The sequence below is a fragment of the Macrotis lagotis genome, chromosome 2 (genome assembly GCF_037893015.1).
Source record: "Macrotis lagotis isolate mMagLag1 chromosome 2, bilby.v1.9.chrom.fasta, whole genome shotgun sequence".
Classification (NCBI taxonomy): Eukaryota; Metazoa; Chordata; class Mammalia; order Peramelemorphia; family Peramelidae; genus Macrotis; species Macrotis lagotis.
In genome coordinates, this window is record NC_133659.1 from 10,970,548 (window position 1) to 10,996,333 (window position 25,786).

At 41.1% G+C, this 25,786-nt stretch overlaps 1 protein-coding gene across 1 annotated transcript in view; it reads left to right on the forward strand.

Annotated features, from left to right (window-relative positions):
* Positions 1 to 25,786, forward strand: part of GNG12 (G protein subunit gamma 12) — a 140,409-nt gene that overhangs the window by 32,402 nt on the left and 82,221 nt on the right. The window contains exon 2 of the mRNA XM_074221213.1: positions 19,315 to 19,366. The gene's annotated coding sequence lies outside the window, so the exon portion shown is untranslated. The remainder of the gene's footprint in view (positions 1 to 19,314; positions 19,367 to 25,786) is intronic.

Below are 25,786 nucleotides of genomic sequence, written 5' to 3' on the forward strand. Positions count from 1 at the left end.
TCAGTAAACATCCATTAAGCTCCTACAGTGTGCCAGGCCCCTCCTCTCAGAGACCTCCCACCATCAAGCACATGTCAGCCTTGTTTGCCACTTCAACCCATTCCCCCTCCCTGTGTTCTCTGGAGCCTGGCAGAACCAAGATGACTCTTCTTTCAGAATAACTAGCAGACAACAGGGCAGCCAGGTGGCTTACTGGATAGAGAGCTGGCCCTGGAATCAGGAGGACCGAGTTCAAATACTTATATAGCTGCGTGATGCTGGGTGAGTCAACTTGATCCCATTGCCTTGCAAAAAAACAAGCAAACAAACAGAATAGCTAGCAGACAAAGGAGCAGCGAGATAGCTCAGTAAGTATATTGCAGGCCTGAAGTCGGGAAGACCTGAGTTCAAATCTGACCTCAGACTCTTACTAGCTGTAATCCATCAGGGCCATCTCCAGTCATCCTGAGTCTTGTCTGGCCACTGGATCCAGATGGCTCTAGAGGAGGAAGTAAGACTGGTGACTTAGCACAGCCCCCCTCACTCAAATTCAGTTCACAAGATTATCATGGCATCACCTCGCTATCATGGTCTCCTTCAAAAATGAAGAGCAAGGGCAGCTGAGGCACAGTGGATAGAGCGCCAGCCCTGGTGTCAGGAGGACCTAAGTTCAAATCCGGCCTCAGGCACTTAATACTTAATTACCTGTATGACCTTGGGCAAGTCACTTAACTTTTGCCTTGCAAAAACAAACAAATAAAAAAAAAGGAAGAACAAACATCCTTAGCTAGCAGACAGAGTGTTTTAAGGTTTGCAGTACACTTTACATATTTTAATTTGTTCAGTCCTCAGAACAAACCTATGAGAGAAGTATGGTTATTATTCCCATTTTGTTGATGAGGAAACGGAGACTGAGAAAGGTTGTGACTTGCCCAGGGTCATATGCAGACAGGATTTGAACTCAGGTTTCCTCATTCCAGGTCTAGGATCCATTGGATTGCCAGCTACTGAATAGTCTTTCTGTCTTCAAAGATAGATGTCATGACCTTAAGGCCCTTTCCTCCTGGATCTAAGAGTAATTAAATCTTCCATAGTTTTAGATTTTAAATGATATTTCTGTCACTAATTAATTGAATGATGTAGGCTAGACATCCTTCAATCATTTATCTTTCATTGGGAGATTTTAAGCACTTGTTGGGTATGCTGTGGTGGAAATTCCTGGTGTGTATCAAATGATTTGGGGGCTTCCTCTGAAACATTCTCTGATTCTCCCCTTGGGTCCATTCTCAGAGAAAAGTGGCTTTTTCCTCTTGGCCTCCAGCATTTCTGCCCTAGAACCTAACTCTCCTATTTAGAGAATGCCTCACCTGGGTCCCTCTTTCAGACTGCCCCCCCCAGCACCTTTCACATTACTGTCCACTCAATGACCATCTTCTCGAACCCATGTTTTGCTGGTGATTGAGTTCCATCTCCCCTCTCCCAGTTCTGGAATGATGATTGTCATTGCTGCCTTCATTTCTATCCCAATTCCTTAATGGTCAGTGATGTCCCTCCCTGGTTGCCTCTTGCTAGATATGTGTCTCTATGCAACTAGAGGCACATTGAGGCCAAAACTGTAATCTCGGAACTTTGCATTGAACTTAATAGGACTTAATACTTATCTTTCCATTCTTCAGGTATTTCAAGATTACCTTATCTGTATCTCTCCTTCATCCTCATCATCAATAACTGCCATTCACCTTCTCCTCCTCCCCATTATTATCATTACCTAGACTGGTTCTCCCTGTCACAGCCAGGCTGGAAGCTCAGTGATCACCCACAAACTTGATTCCCCAGAGAAACTTTGACCTGTTCCATTTCCAGCCTGGACCATTTCATCTCTCCCCAGGCAGCCAGTGCCCTTCTCCTCTCCCCACACCTCCTCCATCTCACCATATTGTTGCCAGACTCAGTGCAGACACCCATTAGCTCAGCCAAATGAAATTCAGAACTCCCAGCTCAAGGGATCCACCATGCTCAGCCTCCCCAATAGCAGTAGGAGTGTGAGTCACGAGAGGCCGAGCAGAATAATAAAGAGAGGGCAGGGCTTGCAGTCATGGAGATCTCCAAGCATACTTGGAGTCAGGTCCTTCTGACATGCTAGTTTTTTGGCTGCAAGAAAGTCGTGTAAGTTTTTTAGTGCTCTTGGGAAATTCTGTAAGACTCTAGGTCCTATGGTTTTGACTTGAGAGTCACTATTGGGTGGGGAAAATCCCTGGGGGCAGGGAACAAGAACAGTGGGCATTGAGAGCCACATGACAAAGGGGCCCCATTCACAGCCACAAACACTACCCTTTTGTAAAGATTGTCTGATGCCAGGAAACTGGTAGAGCAAACTGCCCTGCCATGTTCTCCAGTTGCCAGGCTTCAGCTCCCTAGTCCTCCCAGGAGGGCAAAACCCTAGACAGCAGAAAGTGAACCATCCCAAGGCATCGGAGGCTAGAGGTGGCCCAGGCAAGGCGCCTGGTTCTGGAGTCAGGACATTGTTGTTCAGTTGTTTTTCAGTAATGTCCAACTCTTTGTGATCCCTTTTCCTATCTTTTCACTCAGAAATGCTGGGGGGCCCTTCCTTCTCCAGCTCATTTTACCAGTGAGGAAACTGAGGCAAATAGGGTGAAGTGATTTGCCCTAGGTCACCCAGCCAGGTAGTGACTGAGACAGGAGAAAGATGAGTCAGAAAGACCTAAACTCAGATTCAGACTCAGATGCTTCCTAGCTCTGTGACTCTGGGCAAGTCACTCAACTGCTGCCTGCCTCAGGTTCCTCAACTGTTAAATGGGGAGAATAACCACCCTTACCTCCTGGGCTTATTATGAAGATCAAATGAGATTTTAGTTGGGAAGCACTTTCTTTGCACACGCAGATAAATGTGGCCTTTTTGTTGTTATTTTAAAACACTTTCTATGCATTATTTCATTGAATCCTCACAAGTTTCAGACTAAAATATAACATGTTGGATGATAGGATTCAGAGTCAGAAGGGGCCTGAGATGATGGTCCAGCCTGTCCATTGGATAGCAGAGGAAAATGGGGCCAGAAATGGGTGAGGGTGCATGAGGATACAAAGGGGACTGGATGTGATGAAGAGACAGGGAGCTGTGTGACCTGAGCAGATCATTTGTCATCTCTGGCCTTTGGTTTCTTCATCTGCAGAATGCAAATAACAGTTACATGCATTATAAGATTATGATGGATCTGTGACTTAAACCCATGACCTCTGACTTATGCTAGAGCTTTCACTGTGCCAGCCATTGCCAGTCTGTCCTGTTCACCCATGGCGGCTTACATGGTATCTCCCCATTACAGTGTAAACAGCTTGAAGGCAGGGGCTGACTTTTGCCTTTCTTCAATGCCTCATACATAGGAAACATTAATAAATGTCAATTGACAGGTGGCTACAAAGCCAATGTCCTTTCTCCCATACAATATAATCTCATCCTTTGATCCCCCTACAATGCCTGTACACAGCCCCATTTCATTCTGCTGCAAGAACAGAATTAGCATCAGAATAATCTTCAAGAAAAGATTAAAATGATATTCAGAACAGTGGACGGACTAATTTTAGGGGAATTTCTAGCACAGAAAATGGGAATAAATAGGGGTTTCTGGTTAATGTTGCTTAAACTACAGTAAAAAATGAAGTGAAAGGCCTTGAATCTAGACAGTTAGAGCAAATGGACATTGGTTTTAGCCTTGAGAAGGGAAGGCACTCTTTGGGTGTGGAGAAGGCCATGCCAGTTTATTTTACTGTCTAAATACAGTGCCCTCTCTTTAGTCAGAGGAAGGGTGGACATGCTAGCTGTTTTAGTGTCTCATATCCAGTGTCTTCCCTTTGGCCAGAGAAAGGATGGACATGCTAGCTGTTTTAGTGCCTTCCCTTTGACCATAGAAGGCAGAACCAGGATCAATGGAGTGGGCATCCTAAAGAAATACCTGAGGATAGATAAAAAGAAAAACCTCCTTACAATCAGAGTTGTTCAAGTATGAAATGTGCTCACATGGGAAACAGTGAGTTCCCCTGCAGCCCAGGTCTTCAAGCTATAAGGAGTCCCCCACATTTGTTGGTGAATTGTATTGGGAATTCTTTCTTCAATATGCATGGGATGGCATAGTCAGCTCTAAAGCTAATCAGCTCCACATAAACACTCCATATTGTTAGGTCCCTTGCACCTCTGAATTTCTGTGGGGTGTCATTATTTCTTTTAATTACCCTCATCAAAGTATACTATGGTAAGGTGAATTTTCAGGACACACGACTTAGAACAGTTATCCTTGGCAACAGGATACTGAAACACAATTTCTCTCGACACTCCTCCCTGCCTCCCCTTCCCTTCCCACTGGGGATGTTTTGGCAACGAGCTTTTGCCGACTTGCTGCTATTTTCTTTTGTCTGGCTTTATTTTTCTTTATGGTATGCCATGTATTTCAATCTCTTTCCCAAGAGGGCAAGCTGCAAATTTTCCATAGCCCTCTATTGATATAAAATGGAACGGCACTAGGTAAACACAGGATAATCCAGAAGCATCCAAAAGTATTGGAGGAAACCATAGGAACTCTCCCCTGGAGGATGGGAGAATGTAAGGAAGGAGGAGAAGGGTCTGAGAGCTCCCAAGAGACAACTGACCCTCCAGCCCAGGCCTCAAATTCTCCAGTGCCCTGGTGATCCGTCCTCATTCATACTTTCCTTTCCAGGTCAACTCAGGGCTCAGACTGATCCAACCCAGGTCATTTCCCCATAGAGAGAAACATTGTGCCCACTATTGACATACTTCCCCTCATAATTGAGAAAACTGGCCAATGAATCAATCAAGACCAATGGTTCAGAGCATATTCCAAGAAATTGTTTCTTATCTTTTCACTCATGAGCCCTTCTCTAAATTGTTATATCTACAATGTGCATTTGCTTTTCTGTATGTGTGTGTTATTTACCACAAATAGAATGCTTCTACCAATTGAACACTTCATAAGAGCCTACTATGTACCAAGCAGCATGGTGTAACTATGGCCCACTGGCCAGAGGGTCAGATTAGCCCATGGCTTGTTTTATACCCTAGAGAGCAAAGAATTTTTCATTTTTTTTTCCATTTTTAAGTAAAATAAAAATGTATTTAAAAACTTTTCTTAACTTGCTGTTTGCCAACTCCTGATGTGGTGACTGGAGGAGTTAAGAAGGTTCTATGACCCAACACTTCAGGAAACTGCCTGTGTTGGTAAAGGGAGATGCCACATCTGGTAATTCTCATAATAATAATAATAAAGTCAAAAATCCAATTCTGCAAACCCCCCCCCAGGTACCATGCTATACATAAATGAAACAGTTCCTGACCTCTGAGAGTTTACAGTCTCTCATTTACATTTACATTGAAAGGAAACATGTATAGACATAAATAAATGCACACACATATAAACAGAAATATACACATATGCCCTCACAAAATATATGCAAAATAAATATGAAGCAAACCCCTTGAAGGTAGGAGCCATTTCCTTTTTGTCCTATCTTCACAGTGACCTGGCAACAACAATAGATGTTGATCTAAATTAAATTAAGCTATTGAAAAAAGCCTGATGGATAATCAAACTCCTTGTTTAAGTTGTTGAGTTGCTTTTTTAGGTTCTCAGAATACTGAGTAGAGTCCCTTTTTTAAGCTTGGCCACAGCAATGTTATCCTAGACTAATTCTTCCCTAAACATTTATTAAGCTCTCTGCCCAAGCAACTGAAAGGCAATAAAGTTGTCCTTGAGACTTAATTGGTACAGGAGATTGAGTTTCCAACTATCCCTATAACTTCCTGGCCCCCTGGCACATGAGCTATTCAGAGTCCCAAAGTCTTGACCTATGATGCTGATGGAGAGAGCCACCACAGAGACACAGAGGCAGGCTGGGCCATATCTATACTGTTTCCTTGCTGAATAGCTTTCCCATGCTACTGTAAACATTCCAGGACCCTACAAGAGTCTCCTTTCATTTCAGTCCTAAACCTAATTCATCAGACCAGGCATGACCCAAGGAATCTGGGAAGATTGATGTAGAGAAATCAAGAAGGGACCTTTGAAGACACAGTCCAGGCACTCTTGAGAATTGTTGTCTATTTGCACATATTCTCACTTCATTCCTTAGTTTTCAAATTTACGGGACCAGGTGGGAACATCCTCCCCACTGGCATTCGTTCTCATCCATTGAGTATTTATTTGAATTCGTTTTCACCCCATCAGAAATCCAAGGCCTGGAGAAGTTAGCTTTCTCATATGTCTGTACCAAGAAATCTAACAGAAGCCAAAACTGAAAAACTCTTTCAATGTTGTTTCCTGGTTCAGGCTCTCTCGGCTAGGCGCTTCCTGTATTCTGCCCCTAACTGTCAAGCCTGGCTCCTTTTTGTAGCGGACATAACCCAAATATTTGTATAATGACTCTGGAGCCTCGTGGCTGAGTGAGAGAAATCCTCCCTTCCCCCCGACAACTCCCCCCCAAAAAGCAAAATAGTATGATACATCTTAGAAAACCAAATGTCAAACAGATTTGTTGTTTTACCCATCCAACTCCTGTCTCCCCGAACTTGTCAGTTAGCTAGGATTTGGAGGATTAGAGTCCTCCAAGAGGGGTAGTGGAGTGTGTTGAACAGAAAGCTTAACTTGGGGTTCAGAAGAGCTGACTTCTGATTCTGTCTAGGACTGATTCCTAGCTGGTTGACTTTAGGTAAATCTGTCCTCTCTGGCCCTCAGTTTCTTCATCAGCTTGATAGCCACTCAAGTCCCTCCCAGTGCTAAATCTATGGTCCACTGATGCTTTGTTTTATTGGGGGTTTTTTTGGGGGGGGTGTTTAGGGCTTTTTGGTTTTTTTGCAAAGCAAATGGGGTTAGGTGGCTTGCCCAAGGCCACACAGCTAGGTCATTATTAAGTGTCTGAGGCCTGATTTGAACTCAAGTATTCCTGACTCCAGGGCTGGTGCTCTATCCACTGCACCCCCTAGCCACTCCGAGGCTTTGTTTTAATATTAGATCAAGAGAACACTCTGAAAAGTCCTGACTTCTTGGGGAGGCTTCAGGTTTGGACAGTATGCTCAGCTGAAAATGAGGCTAAAAAAAAAAAATCAGCCTAGCCAAATTTGGACCATTGGCTAAAGGGTGATGAGTTTGTCAGTCTAAGCATTGTTTGAGTCAATCAATCAATGAGTATTTCATAAGTATTTGGTAGGGCCTGGCACACTGCTGAACCTGGGAATGCAAAGAAAAAGCAAAACCAGTCTGTTCTCTCAAGGAAGCTTCCATTTTAAAGAGGGAGGTGATGTATACATAAACATTGAAGACTTGTCTCAAGAGGGATTTTGAGTTGTACACCATTAAAACCACAGGTCTTTTAAGTATCTGAGGGAATATATTTAATACACCACAGGCAAATGAGAAAAAAAATGGTTGCTATCAGGGATTCATTTATTCATTTTAAAAGTCAGCTCCAATCCAATAAACATTTATTAAGCACCTCCCAGGGCCACTTACTGGGCTAAGGACTGGAACACAATTAATACAGATAGTCCCCACTGTCACTACAAATTCAGGCTCTCTCACAGATTTTCTTGTTATATTTTTCTGACATTAAGGAACCATTGCTGGGGTACTCTACCTGTTTTCTTTTGTGTGTCTAGATATTCAGTTTGGAGTGGGTTCAGTCCTGGGGAGCTTGTCGGCTAATGAGAAGGGTTTGGCTCTTCAGCTCATGAACCCTAACCCCAGCACATGAGGACAGCTGTACTTTGAACTTAGGTTATGGCTCATTTCTGGTGTTTCACCAAAAAGGGTAGTAAAAAACTACTTAATGTGAATCAGATATGGGATCAATAAGAAATGCTGATACATGAAAGACACAGAGCTTGCACAATGGTTTTAAAACAGGATTTAGGAATGCCTTTGAACTACTTTTATAGGAGACTGATAGTTCACACTTCATCAGGGCTTCTAACCAAGCACACTACCCTTCACCTTGACTCTGCACTGTCTAAACAATATCCAGTACAAATCCGCCAATCCATAGCTTGCTTGGCCTAATCTTTCTGTTGGTGGTGACCTTCCCAGCCGTGATGGTCATGAATTCCTTCTTTTCTACTGTTCAGCTTTCCTGAGATGGGACTTCTCAAACTTACAAAGTTACCTCTGGGCTTGTAGAGGTCCATCTTGATATAGGTACTGACTCTCTCATGGAAGATTAGAAGAGAAAAATCATAAAAGCAGTGGCCAAAACTCCAGAGCCGACCCTGCTTACACAAAACTTGTGCTTAGGTCTACCTGGAGGCTAGGGATTGAGGGTGATGCATGGAATAAGACAAGCTACACCCTTTCCTCTCCCCCAAGCAACTTAAAACAGCCCTGACACTATTTATAGATAGAAAGAAAAAATAAAGTCTTCATCAACTCACAGTACAAATCCCTTGAGCCATAGATGGTAGGAAGTAGGTTCCAAAGCTTCTACACGATCTACCACAACCAGGAGTGGCAGTTCTGAGCCTACTCAAAGAGGTGGACCCAAGAAGCCAATCCAACCTTGCTACACTTTGTTTCTATGTGTGTCTGTGTGTGTATATTTTACATATGTGTATGCTCATTCTCCCAATAGAATATAAGTATCTTGAGGGCAGGGATAGTTGAGGTCTCCATTGCCTAGCAGCTTTAGGCACTTAAGGAATGATTTGATTTTAACTTGGGCCTCTGAATGATCCAAAGGCCCCTCAGGATCTCCTGCCCTTAGAGAAACAACAAATGATGTTTAATCATACTAAGGGAGGAAGGTAGACTAATCCATGGCAGAAATGTTTTCTTTAAGGAAGATTGATTCCAACAGACTCAAGATTTAGTGAGGTAAAAGGGCATCTAATCCACCTACTTCATTTTATAGATGTTTAAATTGAGGTCCAACAAAGTGAAGTATTTTAGCCCCAGGTGTTTCAAGTAATAAGTAGGAAACACAGTTCCAGCCCAGTTTCTCTGACTTTGAAGCCAGAGATGTTTCCAGTGCACCATGACATGGTCTTATTGCTCAGATTCTTGGAACTTTCCTCAGCCTGCCTCCTGAGTACTGTGTTGCCGATATTTATCCCTCAGAGTAGGGTGAGAGGCTCAGAGGCTAGGATCAGATGGCTTAATAGCATTGTTTATTTGGAACCCAACTTAGTGAAAATCATATGGAATGTGGTTTGTTTTAGAAAGAGCTGAAAATTTTCCCTTCTGGGCAGCTATGTTTTTCAGAATGTGCCCTTGTTGGTTGTATGACAGGGATATTTCAGCATAATAATTCTGTCTAGATCTTTGCTTTGTAGTTACCTGAATGGTTTCCTGTGGGCTTTCATGATAGTAGGAAACAGATGTTCCTAGGTTATATCTGTAGCCCCAGTGTGGTGGTAGGTGAGTTCACAGTATAGATGCACACATATGGATAGACACAACATTCATGGAAGAAGGGGGCAGGGAGAAATCATTTATACTGTACTTTCCAAAGGAGGAGAGGGGAGGGAAGCTAACAGACACGACTAAAGAATTTGACTGCTTTGTCCAAGGTTGTAAACATTTTTACACACTCCATTCAGTGGAATCCAGAAATGTTTAAACAACTGTAGGCTTTAGGATGAGGCATGCCCAAGAGCTCTCTCATACAATTGCTAGGGTTGAAAGGGCTAAGAGAGGGGTATAATCTTGGACTTTATAACAGAATGTTCCAGTTTAAACTGAACTCCAAATTTTCCTTTATAGTGTTTCTTGAGTTTATATAAATGGCAAAAAATAAAGCAAAACCACATTTTTGAAACTAATAATGATTTTAAAAAAAACCACATAGGGGGCAACTAGGTGGCACAGTGGGTAGAGCACTGACCCTGGAGTCAGGAAGATCTGAGTTCAAATCCGGCCTCAGATACTTAATCATTATCTAGCTGTGTGACCTTGGGCAAGTCACTTAACCCCACTGCCTTACAAAAACCAAAAGAATAAATAAAAAAATCACATAGGATCATAAATGTAGAGCTAGAAAGGACTTCAAAGACCACCTAGTCCAAACTCCTCATTTTACAGATGAAGAAAGTAAAACCCCAGGAACTGGCATGACTTATCTAAGGTCATACAGGTTGTAAGCATGAGGGTTGAATACAAATTCAAGTCCATTGACTCTGATCTTTTCCTTTGTACAAAGTACACATTGGGTAGATAAAGGAAGGCATTAAAATTATGGAGACCTGGCAAAAACTTCTTGAAGAACTGTTAGAGTTCTGGCCTGGGAGTCAGGAGATCTGGGTTTGGATTCAAGTGCTACCACTTACTTGATGACTCTCATCAAATAGCATTTACCTCTGTGAACCTCAAGGCCCTGGTCTGTAAAATGCAAACAAGTGATGACCATCTCTCAGGATTGTTGAGAAAAGGGCTCTCCTTGCAAGCCTTCAAGAACAGTAGAATTATGAACTGCTGTTATAATCGGTCACATACAAAACAATTCCTCTACTTTTTCCAAGGGACATCCTTAAAGATAATCATTTCCATTTCTCTTAACACCCACTGTCTCCTTTCAGACCTTTGAAATAGGAGATATAGGTATTTTTGTTCTCCCCATTTTCCAGATAACAAAACTAAAGCTCAGCAGAGTTTGATTTGCTCAGTCACCCAGATCCTAGGATTCAGAGGCAGGATTCAACCCCCATGTTTCCTGACTCTAGGGTCAGCACTCTGATCTTATGGCACATGGTCACCAAGGTGGTGAGCAGAAGCCCAGACTAACCTTTAATCCATTGGAGAAGGAAATGGCAAATCACTGCAGTATCCTTGCCAAGAAAAGCCCATGGCCAGTAGAGTACACAAGGTCACAAAGAGTCACATATGACTAAAAACCAACAAAAAGCACCTAATAAATCCTTTTGATTCATTTATCCCTACATCCATTCAAATCATTATCCTTTTTTTACTTTATGCCTTCATAATCTGCCTTAATCCATTCAGAAATTAATTCTATTAAACCTGGGATTTGCATCCTTATATTTTTGGTTAAGTTTGACCATCCTAAGAGATGTCAAAGTAAACTTACCTTGAGGATAATATACAATGATCATATAAGGATCATGATTTTTAATTTTTGGAATAACAGGGGAACAGATACCTGCCCTTGGAGCTGGGGAAGATCTTGATTGTGCCTGTGGCCTCTCAGAACATCAGTCAAATATTCAAATAGTCAAAGACTAATCTGGCACTAATCTGAATTACCCTTTAAGAATAAAATCACAGAGGCAGTCAATCAATTAACCAATCCATGATGTGTTGAATTGTTTCAGGTGCTGGAAATACAAAGAGGAAAAAAAAAACCCATCCCTGTCCTCAAAGAGCTTCTAGGGGAGAAATGAGCATGCGTACATGTATAAATATTTATACGAAAACCACTGTTGTCGATATCTTCTTCCATCCCCCGAGTGTGGCTGACTATTCCTTCCCTAGGATTCTAGTGCAACCCTTAATTGTAGGGACTACAGCTTCTAATATTGTTATTCATGAGTCCCTATGCAGTGTGTTTGCCAATATCCATCAACTTACTTGACTTAAATTAGTTTTTGTTAAAAGAGTATTTGCTGAGAATAGTAGCTAGAAAGCAATCACGCCCAAAGTGGGAGGCCCATTCATCCATTCCACATACACTAGGGTTCTGGAATGAACTCAAGATCATGAAACATATATTGAGTGGGGAGGTGCCTTGTTACCCTCAGAAGCCCAACCCCCCACCAGGCTCACATCTGACTCAACAGCAGCATCCTTATTAGGTGTGGGGTCTTGGTTGATAAGGCAGTCCACTACTTGGCTTCTGAGGGGGCTTCTCCCTGGACTTTGCTGCTTCTGTTTCTAGCTGTAGTTGCTGAGGGACCTCAGATATCCCTTCCAACCTTTTGAAGTTCATGAGGTTAATAACATGATGAATTCTGTCTCTAAGTCTTCATTCCCCTAAGATTAAAAAAGATGAAACACAATTGAGGAAAGGAGACTCAGGTGTCATGCATCCTTGGACATCTTGTGTCCAGGTGGGAGCAGCCACTGTCCCCTCTCCTTCACTTGTCAATTCATAACAGTTCCAAGTCTTGCTTGTCAAGGAGGAAGACAACCAAAGTGAGAATGGAGAAGTTTATTGATTCTTTTGTATTCAGTCTTCCTTGGAACTTCAGTCTTTCCCACTCTTCAACCAACCATAAAGCTCCTCATCACTGTGTAACACCAATCTCCCACCCCAGTCCATCACTCATGACCAGAAGGAGGTTCACCAAGCCTTCACCTATTAGATAGAAGTAGAAAGAAAAGGAAAGACTATAGGTGCTCCATAGGACCCTCCAGGAAGGACCAAAGCCACCTTGTTCTGGAGCAGTGGTGTCAAACTGAGACAAAAGCCACTAATCCCTACAGAAGCATCCCCACAGGGTCAGAGCTGTTTAGTTTTAAAAGTCATGTTTTCCATGTTTCCATGTTTTCCATGTATTTCCCAATGATATTTTAATCAGTTCAGCAGGTGCTGTGTTTTGATTCCTCCACTTAGGACTGAGCCTTATCCTTTTTTTTACAAATAAAAAAATAAGAATAAGAAATAAAGATAAGAGGAGCAGCTAAGTGATGAAGTGAATAGAGCACTGGTCCTGGAATCAGGAGGACCTGAGTTCAAATTTGACCTCAGATATTTAATAATTATCTAGCTATATGACCTCGGGTAAGTCACTGAACCCTATTACCTTGCAAAAAAAAAGCAAAATAAAAAAAAATAAAGACAAGGTTTATGTTCAATGACCTTAGATTCAAGAGAGGCTTGATTTTAACCCTATCGCTTACATTTCTTAGCTGGGTGACTTGGAGCATTTTATTACCCACTGTGGTCTTATGAAGCACATTTCCAAAACTTTTATATTCAAAAAGTATCTATTAAGAGCCTACCTTGTGCTTGTCACTGTATAAAGCCCTGAGGATTCAAAGATAGAAATATAATCTCTATTCTTATGGATATAATATCCTACTTTGAGGAGTGGAGGGGGGAAAGAAAGACTATTAAATTATACATATATATATATATATATATAATATATATATATATATACATATATATATATATATAAAATGTAGATACAAAGTAACTTAACTGAGTTAAGCTCAGTCCTACCTAGGCTTAGGGTTAGGATTCGTATTAGTGGAGGGGTTCACCATGTGGAGGAATCCCAGAAATCATTCATATTTGCTTATTTGTATAGTCACCTTTATTTCCTTTAAGTTCGAAGAGAAATTTGGACACTCAAGAAAGATTCCAATTTTCCTTTGGGCCCATCCTAGTGGGCTGACTCTCTTGAGTTTCCCTAAGTGATATATTCATTTCCTGAAGGACCCTCATGATGGGTGTCCACAGGAAATAGTCATTAAGATCCTTTCTTGGACATATTATCTGTGATAGAGAAAGACACAGAGAGAAACAAATAGACAGGGAGGGGAGAAGGGAGGAGAGAAGAAAGGAAAGGAGGGAGGGAGGAAAGGAAGGGAAGGATATATTGTTTTTGGACAACTCTGGACTAAATAGAAATACAGAAATGAGAGAAGGTGGAGAAACCTCTTTAGCTGTACCAAATAGAGCTACTTTTTTCACTTTGGGGGGTGGGGGGGTAGAGATAATTATGTAGGGCTCTGTGGTAAAAGTCATCCAGGGTGACAGCTCGAGAACCCTGCCCTGTGGACTGAAGTCTCAGACTGATTGCTGTTTGTGAGCTCTATAGCTGTTATTATTGGGCATCAACCTCCTCTCCTCATTTTTTTGATGGCGTTCAGATAGAAATAGTCTGGGAACAAGCTGCTAGCCTACCATTATTCTTTTATGTTTAATCTTTGACAGATTATTGTTCTGGCTGATAAACTGGCCATTTTTTGGTAGTTGAATAAAAATACTGGGATCTCTGCTCATTTTCTGAGGGCTCATAGAAAATCCACTTAGGATGACTCAAGTACCGGACAGGATGATAGGATAAAGCATTTGCACATGGGCTTGTTCTCACATGATTTTGATTTCTTTTATTATTTCTCTATAGTTTGAAAGTTTTTCATTCCAGGAAGTTTGGAGATTGGGAGTATTCAGTATGGCAGAACCTAGGAAAAGTGGGATTCTTAAAGTTGTATGGATTGGTATGACCCTTACCTTTGACCCTTCATCTTCCAAATCCAGGCATTTTCACTCTTCCTCCTTCTTCTAACACCCCTGAATTCAAGGCCTGGTCAAAGTACCTTTTTTCAAAAAGCCTTCAGTTCCCTGCATCTTAGTGGTTTCCTTATGAGAGTGCCCCAGCTTGATACTGTTTTATCCTGTTTGTCCCTAATTGTTGGCATGTCTGCCCCATGTGAGTTCCTTACAGACAGGAATTCTCCCACAACCAACCACCTCTACCACCACCAGCTTTTTTTTGTATTCTAGTGGCTGGCACATAGAAGGCTTTTTATAAGTGTTTATTGATTGATTGATTGATGCAGAAAGTTCTGAAGTTGAATCTTAGAGAATGTCTGAGGCCCAGAAAGGCTAAATGACATTCTTGATTGCATAACTAATGAATATGAGAGGCCAGATTTGAATCCAGGTCTTCCCAGTTCCAAGTTCATATCCACTGTGCTTGGCTATTTGTCATTATATGAGGTCCCTGATGTCCATTTGCTATTGATAACAGTAATACCCTACATTTGTACCATATTGGGATTCACACTTCTCAAAGTGCACATTGAATCCCCTCTGCAGCCTGGGAGCATATACAAGGTGGATGGGGGGGTCCCCATTGGACTGATGAAGACAGTGGCTCCCAAAGGACCAGTGGAAATATTGGATTCTGTGACTGGTTCAGGGTATAAAGACCAATCCATGATCTTTGCTCTCTTATCTCTTATTATTATTACCTTATCATTTGTTTTTATTTTAAGTTTAGGTAACCAGCATAAAAGAGAAGCTGAGAGTTGGTTTATTATTATCTTATCCTCTGTTATTATTTGTTTTTATGAGTGAGGAGAATAAAGCTAGGTATGCCAGTATAAAAGAGAAACTCAGAGCTGGTAGACATAATGAAGTAAAGATCTCTTGACCCTGCTTCAGAAAAACCAATTTTAAAAAATTGAAAATCATAATATACATTGTGGACAGTGGAAAATGTTGACCTGGTTTGGCTTCTGTATTCATGGCCTCCTTTTGTCCCTCTCCTAATCCCTTAACCCCACATTTTATAAACTGATGTGGATTTTGAGAGACTTAAGAATTGATCAACTCAAGGACTAGCCACAATTCCCTGTGACTCCTGATGAAGTGTGCTACCCACAATCTGACAGAGGTGATGGACTCAGAGCACAGAACAAGACCTCAAGGTTTTGGGTGGGACCAATCTGGAATTGTGTATGCTTGACTTTGCATATTTGTTCCAAGGGCTTTTTTTCCTTTTCTTTTTCAGAAAGGGTGGGGTTGGGAGGGAGAGAAGACAGATTTTTATTCCTTGAAAAATAAAATTTTTGAAAATGAACTAATATTAGAAAAAAAGTCATCCCTTTTTAACAGCATGGGGATGGGAAGAGCTGGAAAAGATGCCAATAAAATCTAGTTGGGAATTGGGGAGTTTAGGCAGCCAGCCTTTTCCATGGGAGGTTACATTCTGTCTCTAATAGTGAGGGTAGATGTTAGAGCAAATTGCATTAATCTGTTAGTGATTAGGCCTGGCCTGGGCCATGGTCCAGCCTCTGACGTGAGCTGAGAAGAGTGCCTTGCCTTTCTCCAGAGGTCATCATCTGCCCCAGATCTGGGAGTTTTTTGTCTTTCCCCTTGTTGCTGGGAGAAAAGACATCTTTCAAGGTTAATGTTACTAGCTGCTGCCTGAGGGGGATTCTATATAGAATGGAAATTTGAAAATCCAGAGATACTGTGTGTCTATTAGAGGCTGGGAGTGGGAACAGGGGTCCTGGGGGAAGACATCCCATCAGACGTGGAGATGGACCATGTGTGGCTGATGTCCCAAGGCACCTGAAATAGATTGGTCTTTAAAATAAGCTTCTCTTGAAAGTCATTCAAAATGGCAGGAACCTGAAGGAGCTGTTTTGCCTGTTTTCTTTCTCTTGACTTTTTGCAAATTGATTGCAGGTTTCCAGGAAAGGATAAAAACGAAAACAACAACAGTCCCTCTTGCCTGGAAGTGCTCAGACCTTTCCAAAAGTGTCCTTAATGTGAGATTGCTTTGGTCCCAGTTGCAAATTGGATTAAAGCTGAGTAAATTATTGAATTCTAGTCTCACCCTTCTAATCTATACTGTTTCTGATGTTCTTTAATAGAAAAGGCAATTACTGAATTTTTAAGGACAAAATTTTTTAAGGACAAAACTTTTTATTTACCTTCCTATTCCATTTTTCAGGACACTTTTGTATTCTCAGCACTTAGTTCAGTGAGCCCCAAGCATATAACAGGGCTTAATAAATGCTTGCTGATTCCCTTTGATCCAGCACTACCACTACTGGGTCTATATCCCAAAGAGATCATGAGAAAGGGTTAAAAAGCCCACATATACAAAAGTATTTATAGCAGCTCTTTTTTGTAGTGGCAAAGAATTGGAAATTGAAGGGATGCTTATCAATTAAGGAATGGTTGAACAAATTGTAGTATATGAATGTGTTGCAACAGCTATTGTTCTGTAAGAAATCATGAGGGAGAGGACTTCAGAAAAGCCTGGAAAGACTTGCATGAACTGATACACAGTGGAGTAAGCAGAACCAGAAGAACAATAGACACATCAACGGCAGCACTAACAGCGTAGGGTGATGATTAACTATGATGGTCCTGATCAATTCTGCAGTATGTTAATCAAAAACAATGCTAAAAGACTTGTGATGAAGAATACTATTCATATCCAGAAAAGGAACTGTGGAGTGTAAATGCAGACCATACTATCTTCAATTTAAAAAGAAAAAGTTGTCTTATGAGTTATGTCATTTTTCTATTTTTTTCCCTTCCATTTGGATATGATTCTTCTTTTACAACATGATTAATATGGATCTATCTTTAGCATAGTAATAAATGTAGAATCTATATTAAATCATTTTCTGTCAGGGGGAGGGGAGGGAGGGAGGGGAAAAACATTAAAAAATGGTTATTGAAAATTACCATTACATGTAGTTGGAAAAATAAAGAAATGAAAGTAAATAAATAAATACATAAATAAATGAATAAATAAATAAACAAATGCTGAATTGAACCTCATTTTCCTCACAATAGCTAGTATAGGAGGTTGAAGAAGAGAATGATCACCTCTATTTTGACAGGTGAGGAAACTGAGTCTCAGAGAAATTTACTGGTCTGGGGTGGGATAAGTGTCGGGGTGGGATTCAAAGTTAGTCCCCTGACTTAAAGACCAATGGATTCTACTGTAACAATTAGATTGTAAAAATAATAATAGCATTTAGGTGTGATTTGAAATGTATTATTTTGCTTTAGAGGTAGGTATTATTATTATTATTATCATTATCCTTTTACAGATGGTGGAACTAAGACTGAAAGATCAATGGGATTTGTCCAAGGAAACACAGACAATAAATATCAGAGGTAGAATTCAAACTCAGGTCTTCTGACTCCAGCCCAGCTACCTGTACCCCATTCCCCCCATCATGTAGGACCTTGCTAGATTATGTCACCAGTTGATCTGTCAATTCCTATAGTGTCAGTCATCTTCTTAATGCAGATGATTCCTACTTCTCCATATCTAGCCTTTCTTAGACCTCTCTTTGAACTTCTTTTCTCACCTTATGTACCCTGAAGGTGTCTCACTCTCTGTGTCCAAATAGGACTCATCACTTCCTCCAAACTTTCCTGTTCCTTTCCTGGGTCCCTTGAAGATGGTGGCTTTAGTTTCGTCCTTTTACTCTGCACTCTTGCTCTCTCCACAGATCGACCCTCTGCTGCCAAATATGGTTTCTACCCTCCCGTCAGGGCTACATGCAGTAGATCCCTTTCTCTTTAGTCTCACATTGCTGTCCCACCTTAATGTAGGCATTTCATCACCTCTCACTTGTATTGTTATAGTCTTCTAACTGCCTTCTCTGTCTGAAGTCTCTCCTCACTGGTGTCCTCTGCCAAGGTGATTTGTTAAAGTGTGGGTCCAACCACATCACCCCCTACCCAAAGGCTCCCAGTTTTCTCCAGGGTCAACTATAAAGTCATCTATTTTCAACTAAAGATATTGACAACTGGATCCCTTCCTACCTTTCCAGTCCTCACCTCCACAGGCTGCAATCCACATTGTGTTCCTTGAACAAAACCCTCCAATTCTCATTTCTGTGCCCTCTCGCCTCTGGCCTTAATTTCTTATCTTCCTTTGTGAATCAATTTAAATTCCAGATTCTATAGCATGCTTTTCCCTGTCCCTCTCCTCTCAGACTGCCGACCATTTACTTTATATGAAACCTGTATGTCCCTAGTTATTTACATATTGTCTCCACCATTAGAATGTCACCTTTCAGGGTCTTTTTTTTAAACTAAACCTTAATAGTATCACCATACACTAAGCACTTAATAAATGCTTGTTGATTGGTTAATTAACGTATTTTGGAGAAATCAAGAATTGCCACCATCCATTCCCAATAATGCTTTTCTAATGACTTGTGTTGACTTGTCTGGATTCATATTGGTTGCCAATCTAGATAAGTTCCCTGAGGGCAGGTTGATTCACTTTTCCCTTTGTTTCCCCAGCAGCCAGTACAGTGCCTTGATATATAGTCAACTCTTTAAAAAAAATGGTTGTTGGGGGGTGGTTAGACGGCACAGTGGATAAAGCACCAGCCCTGGAGTGAGGAGGACATGAGTTCAAAACTGACCTCAGACACTTAATAGTTGCCTAACTGTGGAGTATAAATGTCACTTAACCCCATTGCCTAGCAAAAAAAAAAAAATGGTTTTGGGGATAGCTAGGTGGTACAGTGGATAGAGCACAGGCCCTGGAGTCAGGAGGACCTGAGTTCAAATATGTGTGACCTGGGACAAGTCATTTTACCTCCTTGCCTTGCAAAAAAAGAATGGTTGTTGACTGACTGTTTGAAAGGCTGACTTACAGAGGTGACCTAGAAACCAAGAAGCATCAGGAAATTGAAGTATCCTGGGGAAAATACCTTTACGCTCAAATAGGCTATGCAATTTTTGCTAATCTTTAACCAGAAGTGAAACACTTAGCACTGTTTCAGACTTTCATGATTGAAAATACAACTTTTGAAAACTTGTCTTGCTTATTATGGAATGTTTGTTTTTACACTCTTGCAGATTTCCTTGACCATTTGAACCTGAAAACACGGTGTCAGACAGCCTCTTATCGGTAAGTCCTTTGTGTTTAATTTTTAAAAGAAAATAACTGTAATTGCATGTGACTCAAGAATTCAAGTGGAATGTTGCTTGACTTGTATTATAATTCAATGGCTATTTGCTCACCTTTGAGTTTTTTTGGTGAATAATTTGTGTGTTTTCCATGCTTGCAGGAAAGAAAAAGTTGTACATTCTTTTTGGTGGCCAAAAGACCTTTGAATATAGGTCAGGGGGCCATGGGGAAAAGAATGGTTAAAACAGTCATTGTTATGGGAAAGGGATATGAGAATTTGGAGAACTAAAAGATTATGAAGAGTTCTCTGTTGTGAAATGGAAGCCGGATTGAACTATCAGGATTTTAAACTGAATTAAGAGAGGCATGGGTAGGGTAAAGAAAGTTGAAGGTCCACAGTGCCTTGGTTGAACTCCATCTGGAGTGTTGTGTTTGGGGATAAGTGTTGCATTTTAGGGAAAAATTTGAAATTTGAATGGATTGATTGATTGTCCATCTGAATTTGAGCCAAAATGATAAAAAGACTGAAAATTTTGCCTTATATAGAAAGAATTAAGACATTAACTCTGAAGAAGAGATAATCTAGGACAGTGGGGTTGGAGTGAGTCACTGTTTTCATATATCTGAAGTACTGTAATATGTAAAAAGAATTAGACTTTTTCTGTTTCTTCCCATTAGTAGAGGATAGGAGTCATGGGTAGACACTAGAGAATTATAGATTATCAGTTGAATATAAAGAGATAAAAAAAAAACCTTGCTAATATCAGAACTATCCAGAAGTCTATTGGTCTTCTTTGGGACCTTATCCATTTCCAAGTGAAAAATGGATAACCACTTGTAGAGGGAGACTGCTTCTGGCAGGTCCTGGTCTGGATGACCTGAGAAGTCCTTTTGAATTCTTAGATCTTGTGATTCTATTACCTGAAAAACTCTCTTGCAACCCAAACATTCCCAAGCCTCAGTTTGTGGCCTCTTATTTCCAGTACTTCTTAATACATCAACATTTTAAGACAGCAAAGGAATTTGAACAACTCCCTAGGGTTGGCTCTCCTGGGATCTGGTCTGTAAGCTGAAGAGTTCTCGGCCCAGTTCTTACTCATGCCCCTATCCTCCTGAAATTTCTCCTTCTTATGACCTATTTGCTTGTGGTTTGATGAGCAAGGCACTAATTGAATTCTTTTGGGATGATCCTATTTTGGGGGGAGGAAAAGGATGTGTGTTTCAGTGGGGACTTTTATAGTTACAGGCTTTCCCTTCTGTATTGTGATTGCGGTAAGAAAAAATTTCTTCTCTTAGAGCAACATCCCTGTCTGGGATATTAGACCTTGAGCAACACCAGACTGAAATAGGCCAGGATAGACCTAAGTAGTCTTTTGCTTTGATTGATTTATTGATTTTTTTACAACATTTCCATGTCCCAATAACTCCTCATCCCATCTCCCCACCATCAGTGGACCTTCCCTTGTAACAACGGAATACATAATCAACACATTGACCATGTCTGAACACAAATGTCTCATTTAGAACCTGTGGTCTACCACCTATCGGCTGAGAGTCACGAGACATACTTTTCTTCTGGTCTTCTAAAGTCAGGCTAGGTTCCTTCACTGATAAGAATCCTGAACTCTCTTGGCTGTTATTTACTGTGATATTATTGGGGTCATCTTGTTAGTTATGTTCACTTTTCTCTGAACCAGTTCATACAGAACTTTCCAGGTTTCTTGAATTCTTAATTTTGAAACAACATACAAATAGCTTCATAATATGACATATGTACCATGGAACTGGAAAGTCAATAGCAGGGTGATGGGGTAAAGGACAAAAAGGACCTTTTGCAGAAGGTGGGATTTGAGATGAATCTTGAAAGTGACCAAGGAAGCCAAGAGGTAAAGGGGAGAAGGGAGCATATTCCAGGTATGGGAGATAGATGCCAACACAAAAGCATAGAATTAGGGGAGATGGAATGTTGAGTTCGAGGAACAGCAAGAGAAATTTGTATCCTTGAAAGGTAGAATATATGGGAGAGAGTAAAGTATGAGACCAGAAAGATAAGAAATGGGGTATACATCTTATATTCCTATCTTATATTCCCTTTACAAAAGACCTTTAGAGATATTTCCTGTGATGAATTTCTCAATTTTCTACTTTTCTTCTTATTATGGCTGAATTGATTGTGTTTTTACAAAGGCTTTTACAATTTTATGCAATTGAAATTGTCTGTCTCATCTTTTATGATCTCTTCTGTTCCTTATTTAATTATGAGATTTCACCCTAATCATAGATGTGCCTCCTTCCATCCTCCTCTAATTTTTAATGATAGGGGCATATGGTAAAAGTGTTGATCCTATAAGTGTCATTGGTTATGATAATACAGAATCATGACCAGAAGACTAGTATCATGGATGAATGTTTAGGTCACTTTAAACTCAAGTGGAGCAGTGGCAATACAGGTAGTCAACCACAAGGGACCAGTGTAATTTTTAAGTAAGTCTTAACAGTCTGGGAGACTGGTATGAACAGGCAGCCAAGGTTTTCAATGCCCAGGACCAGAAACCTAAGAAACACAAAGTGAGGGACCTGGACCCAAAAATGTCATCCAGGAGATCAGAACATAGGCAGGCATGGTTAAACCATGCTCTCAGTTCTTTCGTTGGTCAATTAATGAATTGGTAGGGGATAGCTAGGTGGCACAGTAGTTAGAACACTGGCCTTGAAATTAGGAGAATGGGGGGGCGGCTAGGTGGCACAGTGGATAAAGCACTGGCCTTGGAGTCAGGAGTACCTGGGTTCAAATCCGGTCTCAGACACTTAATAATTACCTAGCTGTGTGGCCTTGGGCAAGCTACTTAACCCCATTTGCCTTGCAAAAACCTAAAAAAAAAAATTAGGAGAATGGGAGTTTGAATCCAGCCTCTGACACCTACTAGCTGTGTGACCTTGGACAAGTCACTTAACCCCAATTGCCTCATATCCAGGCTCATCTCCAGTCATCTTGACTCATATCTAGCCATTGAACCCAGATATCTCTGGAGGAGAAAGTGAGCCTGGTAACTTAGCACAGCACCCCCTCCCTCCCCTCAGATCCAAGTTGTGTGCTTGTCATGGTATCACCTCCCTGAGGTTGTAATCTTCGAAAATGAAGGACAAACATTGAATTGGTGGATAATCTCCAAGGCCCCACTAAGCCCAAGATACCTAAATGGTCCCATGGAGATATTTCAGGAGATCTGTTGCATCTGGATGGAGGGAAAATTGTTTCTTTATTGTCCCTAGTCTCTAGTTGCAATTTAGCACCGCCTTCTATAATAAATCTAGACAACAAACCAGAGAAGGATTAGTGATGACCTATGACTCTGGGACCAAGAAAAATCACAGATCTTTTCATTTCACATTGCCTTTGTCATAGATATCTCAAAATAGCATTATGCCCATCACACCTTTAAAATTGCTTTAAAATGCTTAAATCTGCCAACAGATGCACTACCATATCACAGATTTGTTCCTTTAATCTTCTGAAACTGTATTTCAATGTAATTGATTTCCTTGATAACCATTTATTTAAAAATATTATTCTGAGAAGGGATCCATGGGCTTCAGCAGATTGCAAAAGGGTCCATGACACAGACAAGGCTCCTCATCCCTGCTGTGAACTTTAATCATCTATGGACTTAGGAACTCAAGCCAGGAGGAGCTGGGTCATAGGAGTTAAGCACAGATATAAGGGGCCAATCCCAGTTAACATAAGAAATGACAGTGCAGGGATTTGACTGACTGCTCAGCTTTTTTACCCTGTTCCCTTTAGTGTGGGTGGACAAGGACCAATGGGTCTGCAGCGATGGCCACCAAGAGACAGAGCTATGCACCTGCCATTTGTTCTCAAGTATTAAAAAAAATGGATAATCAGATTTTTCTGTCCTTCCCTTCCTATCAGGGAGTGCCTTTACACTGTTGAAAGCTTTGGATCAGTCAGAAAGCAGAGGCTTCCTTGTATCTTCTTGGGAGTCAAGCTCATTGAACTTGGTGTCCTCCTCTTGGATCATCATGAGAGGTGGGAAGGAGAGAGGATTAGCCAGTAGGACTGCTGAAGGAATAGGGGACCTGGTGATTCTCAAGAGGCAACACTTTTTTGCTTTGTCAAAATACTGAAAACTAAGGGAGTGCTTCAAATTTGAGGGACACCATGGTACAAGAATAGCATGGTGGGTAATACTATTGTGCTATAAGAAATGATGATTTAGGAGAAAACTGGGAAGATCTGTATGAACTGATGCAGAAAAGTAATTTATACAAACATGGCATTGTAAGGCTACTTAAGGAATTTTATCAGTGCAGTGATTCTAGAGGACTGGTGATGATGCTTGAGACTTCTCTCTTGGTAGAAAGGTCATAGACTGAGCATACAGAAATGAGCTGTTTAATTTTTGGATATGACCATTGTTTTGCTTGACTGTGCCTAGTTGTTAACAAGGATTTTCTTTGTGTTTTTTTCATTGTAGGAAGTTGGGGGAGAGTTTATTCATTGAAAAAATTAATTTAAACTTTAGAAAAGGGAGGTGGCTAACGTCTCCTACAGATGTGATTGACAACAGACAAGGATAAGCTGGCTCCTATCCATAAGAGAATAATTAGATAGAAATCCAACTAGAAAGTTCATCAGATAAAAATTAGGTAAAATAACTGGGGATGTTTAACCCTGAAAGGAGAGGGCTTTGGGGGAGGCATGAGAGGGAGTATTTGAAGGATAGTCATATTGACTTTGCTTGGATCCAAAGGAGAGGATGGGGAGAAATCAATGGAGGTGACTGAGAGACCAATTTGGGTTTACTCCAAGAAAAGCATGCTCTCATTGATCTGGGTCTAGAGCTCTTGGAATTTAAACTCAAATCTCCGAGCACAAGAATGTCTCCTGTCATCTATAAGCTTTGGAATTTACAACTTGTCCAGAAGCAACATAGCCTTGGTGTGAACAATTCAGTCACACACAAAGCACTGTTGAAGGATGGACTGTGGGCCAGGCCCTGTGTTCAAGGCTGGGGAGGCAAAAAAAAAGAAAAACAATGCCTGGACTCAGGGAGCTTATAGTCTAAGAATGCAGACAATGGACATACATAGTGGGAAACCAGTATTTGATGTGTCATGACATTGGGGGATTTGTGTTCTTCTTCCAGAGTCTTGGGAGGAAGAGATGCTGATTCCCCCATGCATCACCATGTACATCAAATAGATAAGAGGAGGTTATTGATTTTGACTCTGTAATTTTTACATATTATATTTTGCAAGTGTGATATTGCTAGCTTTTCTTCTTTTCCCCAAGGTTCTGGGCTGATAAAAGCTTCCTCTACCAGAGAGGCTAAAATATGTTTGGGGGGGCACTTTCCCTTGGACTCCTGTTCCTATATTCTTTTTGAAGTGATAAAGTCTGAATGGGATAATGGGTTCTTGGAAGGAAGTCTTCCATTTGAGAGATGGAAAGATATGATGCCTGAGTTTGGAATGGGGTGGGGGGAAGACTGAGATGTAACAAGATTGGAAATCTTGGGGGAGGGGAACAGCTTATGAATAACAGACAGGATTTTATACATTCTTGGAAGCAATCTGTTTGTTAGGTGGAGTTAGTGAGATGAAACCAGAAGAGTCTGGATCATAAAGCTGATATACCATCTTCCCCAAGTTTCCATCAACAAATCAGCTGTCTGAAACTGAAGGGGTAAAACCTGAAAATTTGAGATCTGGCTCTCCATTCAACTTGTGGGCCATGTTGCCTTGATGAGCCAAAGGTACTGGGTGTGGTGATGAGGCTGGTGAATGGGGACAGGCATAGTGCAGAGTGGACCACAACCCCTTCCTGGAGGTCTTCAGGAGGACCCTTTTGTTAGATACATTAGAATGGGGATGCATGTTGGGGTAAGGGTCTCCCTTGACAACCTCTGAGGTCCCCTCCAGTGAGAGTGTGTTGGGATGTGGGGTCATCAAGTAAGTGAAACAATGAGATGATGAGGTTAATTTCAAGATCTCTCCAACCCCTTTGTCTTCTAAGTGAGGAAACTCAAGGCCAGAACCCTGTTGTCCTAAACTGTAAACCCAGTATTCCTCTTAGCTTTAACAAAGGTGTAAGCTACAATTCCAAAATACTGGTGCGCATGTGCGCACACGTGTGTGTGTGTGTGTGTGTGTGTGTGTGTGTGTGTGTGTGTGCAAGTACCATTTCTTTTAAGGAAAGCTTAGAAAATGAATGGAGAAATCTCCCTTAGATAAGCTTGCCACATAGCTAACTAGCCAGATAGAGAGAGACAGACAGATGGAAAGACAGGTGATAAATAGATAGATAATCTCAGAGAAAGAAAGAAATGGACAGAGACAGATGGATGATCTTAGATAGATGGATGAATAGATGAATAGACAGGTGATGGATAGGGAGAT